The sequence below is a fragment of the Camponotus floridanus genome, unplaced genomic scaffold (genome assembly GCF_003227725.1).
Source record: "Camponotus floridanus strain SB8 unplaced genomic scaffold, Cflo_v7.5 scaffold169, whole genome shotgun sequence".
NCBI classification, from domain to species: Eukaryota; Metazoa; Arthropoda; class Insecta; order Hymenoptera; family Formicidae; genus Camponotus; species Camponotus floridanus.
Genome location: NW_020229291.1, coordinates 245,343 through 250,000, shown reverse-complemented (window position 1 = coordinate 250,000; position 4,658 = coordinate 245,343). Strand labels below are relative to the sequence as shown.

General features: G+C 36.8%; 1 pseudogene; it reads right to left on the bottom strand.

Annotated features, from left to right (window-relative positions):
* LOC112637466 overlaps window positions 1-2,677 on the bottom strand; it is a 3,867-nt pseudogene extending 1,190 nt beyond the window's left edge.
* Between the last annotated feature and the right edge of the window lie 1,981 nt (window positions 2,678-4,658).

Here is a 4,658-nt window from a genome sequence, read left to right as displayed (position 1 = left end):
AACAGGAAATTGAACAGGAAAAACTTGCGAATTCGCTTCCATTTTAGATAGAGAAAACTCTGGCACAATGGGTGTTTTAGCGTGGCACCTTGACCGGCCTCCACCAGACAGAGCATCAGGTCCGTTTCATTGCGACAGCTCAATGGGACTAATGGTCGAAAATCTACTCGCAGTTCACAGTCTATATAACGCTCGTGATCGAGTAATGTGACTGCTTGATCGAGACGCGTCGTAAGTTGCGATAACAGCTGCGGAGTACGGCGTACGATAATGCTAAGAGCGGTGATGCCGTCTTTGGCACGCGCTGTTACGTCGCCACCTTTTGACAACAACATCGTCACCGTCTGCGATTCCTCGTTGAAGGCCGCACCATGCACCTTATGTAACCGTACTTGTCCGCCTTATTAACTGATGCACCTGCCTTTAAAAAAAATAATTTTATTACTTCTGTTGTTAGAATAAAAACCATTATTTAAATTTTTTATTACATAAATAGAATTACTTAACGTAATTTATTAAAAAAATTTATTTAAAATGTAAAGTTAATTTTTTTATTACTTTAATTAAAAGAAGGTGCTTTATTCAGTGAGTTAAAGGAATTTTTATTTACAAACTTTTATTAAAATTTTGACCAGTTCGCTGCTTGTCCGGGCACTTGAAACCGCAGCATGTAAAGGAGTGCGTCCTTCCTTATCCTCTGCGTTCACATTTGCGCCAAATTTAATCAACTCCTTTATCGTCTCTACAGATTGGGCGAGCGTTGCCAAGTGCATCGCCGTTTGACCATTCGAGTTCTTTGAATCGGTCCTCGCGCCGGCATCCAACAGTAATGTAGTGCATTCCACGTTACCCTCATTCGTCGCCAAGTGTAGAGGCGTCGATTTCGTGGGTCTCATCTTGACTGTCACATCCGCATTGTGATTCAACAGCAACTTGATGCAACGAACATTGCCCAAAGTAACCTCCACATGCAAAGGCATATTTGTATAAACCTATCAACGAATCATAATTAATTCATTGAAGATATCTCAAGTATATCTGGAAGAGATACGTTACTTTAGTAAGAAATTAATTGTTTCTACATAATTCTCTGTATCAGATAATTAGTAGTTTGCCTTTTTAATTTTACACTAGCAATTTTTGGTTTATAATATTACTTCTCCGCTAAATTTATGTTTAAATTGTGGTTGTGATGAAGAAGCACCTGTGGATTATCAGGACAAGCACCTGCTTGCAGCAGAGTTGCGACGCAATCCACAGCATTGTTCAGCACGGCGTAATAAAGTGGACTTCTTCTAGCATCCACATCTGCCTTTGACTTGATCAAGCATTTAACTATATCAACGCAACCAGCTGCGGCAGCACAATGCAACGGGGTATATTTCTTCTCGAAATCCCACTCACATGGATCAGCATCATGTTTCAGTAGCTCCTCCACGATCTTCGTGGATGCGGTACATGCTGCCAGATGTAGCAGTGTCCTGGAGATAGTGGAAATGTATAATTTTTACCAATGATTTATTATAATTACAGGCTTAATTGACTAATAAATCAAGGTATCTGATAATTTACTCTTAGCTAGTATAAATTATTACTATCATAATAAATGAATTATGGTTTTCAAAAGTTCGGTTTCAATTTTTCATAAATTTTTAGACGTCTATATATTATAAGTGGCATAAACCTTCCATCAGTGTCTCTCGTAGAAACTGGCACGCCTTTTTCTATCAAAGCCTTAACTATTTCTACATGACCCAGTCAGCTAGAAATCAGTAGACACGTATCCGGCCATTCTGCAAGTAGTTGTACCGGAGTCATGGTAGCCGCTGCTCTATTTTCGTCAACCAATATAGTATCTTCCTTAATTTTGCATGTAAAGTTTTAAGTTAATTATACTAGATAATTAATTAACATATAAAATGTTAAATTATAAAATATAAAAATATTAAATTTTATAATTAAATATTTTTATTATTTTACTTACATAAAGCATCTTATGATATGTAAAATAAATAAGTTAAATAAAATGATCAATGTAGAAATAGAATGATTTTTAACAACAAAAACAATTTTTATCACCAGAAATTTATAACATAAAATAGGAATATACACACAATAAATTATAAGAAGTATAATAAATTCTATTTAAAATTGAATTATTTTATCTTTACTTATTTATTTACTTTTATTTATTTATTCTATCTTAATGCAACGCGCATAAATTAGAAATGCTAATATCATTCCGTACTCATCTGCGGACGTGGGCAACGATATGTGATTCTCATTTTTGTTGAGAGTTACACATTGAAATTCTTCCAGAACCTTTTGTAGAGCATCGCCATGAAGAGTAGAAATCAGAGATAAAGCTATGTCGCCTCTCGGAAGACTTGATAATGCTTTTTCGATCTCTTCATTGCTCCAAGGTTGTTTCTGCGTCGTCGACTCGTCTTGTGCTGCGTGACAGATGACTGCTATGACAGATTCCAAGCTGCTCTCGGAGCTGCTAGATGTCTGCGGATTTGTTATCTCCCTCCTCCATATATTCTGATATCCGTGCTAAATATAATTTACGTCAAGACATAGAAAAATCGAAAGACCATCGATGATTGTTTCTTTCACTGACCATAATGTTGGATCTCTTGTTTTTACAGTCTGTATCCGGCGCGTTGTTTCTCATGTCAACCGACTGCCGAAGACTCACTCGAAGTTCTTCCTACTGAGACTCGACAAAGTAATATGTTTCTTTAGACTCGCATTCTTAAAAAGATATCCGGATCAAATATATTGACATACACACATTATAGTCACATTGCGAATTGATATAGAATATTGATCTTTTGCACTTGAGAAACGACTTTCACAATCAATCGTCACTTAATTTGATATAGCAACTCGAATGGCGAGTGAGAGGCGACACTGACTGTTTATGTTCGATTTAGGTACACTCGGCAATCAAAATGCCTTAACACCTGAATTTATTCGTGTCAAGGCATATTCGGACGACGTACTTCCACTCTATTATAATTGTGCGTCATGACTATTTAATATCTCATAACGATGTTTCAAAGCGATTTTACGCAAAATTCGAATTAATGTGTGACATATCTGAAAAAGTGGTTATATGTCAAAATGTATATGGTTAGAAAGTAAGTAATGCACATTAATTATATAAAATATTAAAATAAAATACATTAAATATATAAAAAATATAAAGCGTGATATGAATTACACATATTAATGCAGTTTTTTATTGTGTGTCGCAGATTTGAGGACGAGCGATTGGTGTTCAAATATAAAAACTCGACAGAAATAAAATACAAAAAAGAAAGGGGAAAAGGAAGAGAAAAAGTATAATGAAAATATGATAAATATATATATTTTTTTGAAATTATTATTTGTATTTGTATATAAATAATATTAGGAGTACAAATAAGTCTCCGCCGTTTGACAAAAGATGGCCTCACCAGTAAGTTATGGTTGAAATTGTAAAGTGTCAGATGTAAAACGTCATATCGTAAGGTTGGATATCTGGCAACACCATAACCTTGAAATATTAGCGATTTTGTATTAGTATCACATAATTTTTTTCGTGCGAAAATGTCGAGTTTTGAGCCGAATAAGCATCATTTGCGGGAACTTTTGATTTACTTCTTTAATTTGAAGAAATCTGCAGCTGAGGCGCATCAATTGCTTGTAAAAGCATATGGTGAGGCTGCTTTAAGTGAGAGAAGTTGTCGTGAGTGGTTTCATAAATTTAAGAACGGTGAGTTTGACGTCGAAGACAAAGAACGTAGCGGAAAGCCGAAAGTGTACGAAGACGCAGAATTGGAAGCATTATTGGAAGATTCGTGCCAAACGCAAGAAGAACTTGCACTTACATTAGGAGTGACTCAACAAGCAATTTCACATCGTTTAAAATCGTTGGGAATGATTCAAAAGCAAGGAAATTGGGTTCCATATGAACTGAAGCCGAGAAACGTTGAACGCCGATTTTGCACATGTGAAATGCTGCTTGCCAGGCATAAACGAAAGGGTTTTTTGCATCCTATAGTCACTGGTGATGAAAAATGGATCCACTACGATAATCCAAAGAAGAGGAAATCATGGGGCCATGCTTCAACATCGACAGCCAAGCCGAATATTCATGAAAAAAAACTCATGTTGTGTATTTGGTGGGATCAGTTTGGTGTTGTGTATTATGAGTTGCTCAAACCGAATGAAATCATTACTGGGGCTCTCTACCGAACAATTGATGAGATTGAGCCGAGCACTCAAGGAAAAACGCGCCCACTACTACTCCAGACACGACAAAATTATTCTCCTGCATGATAATGCTCGTCCACATGTTGCGGCGCCGGTCAAAACCTACTTGGAAACACTTAATTGGGAAGTCCTACCCCACCCGCCGTATTCACCAGACATTGCCCCTTCGGATTATCACTTGTTCCGATCGATGGCACATGGCCTGTCTGAGCAGCACTTCACATCATATGAAGATACCAAAAATTGGGTCGATTCGTAGATAGCCTCAAAAGATGAAGAGTTCTTCCGACGCGGTATCCGTATGCTGCCAGAAAGATGGGAAAAAGTAGTGGCTAGCGATGGACAATACTTTGAATAAAACATAAGATACCATTCTTTCACAATAAATGCTCAAT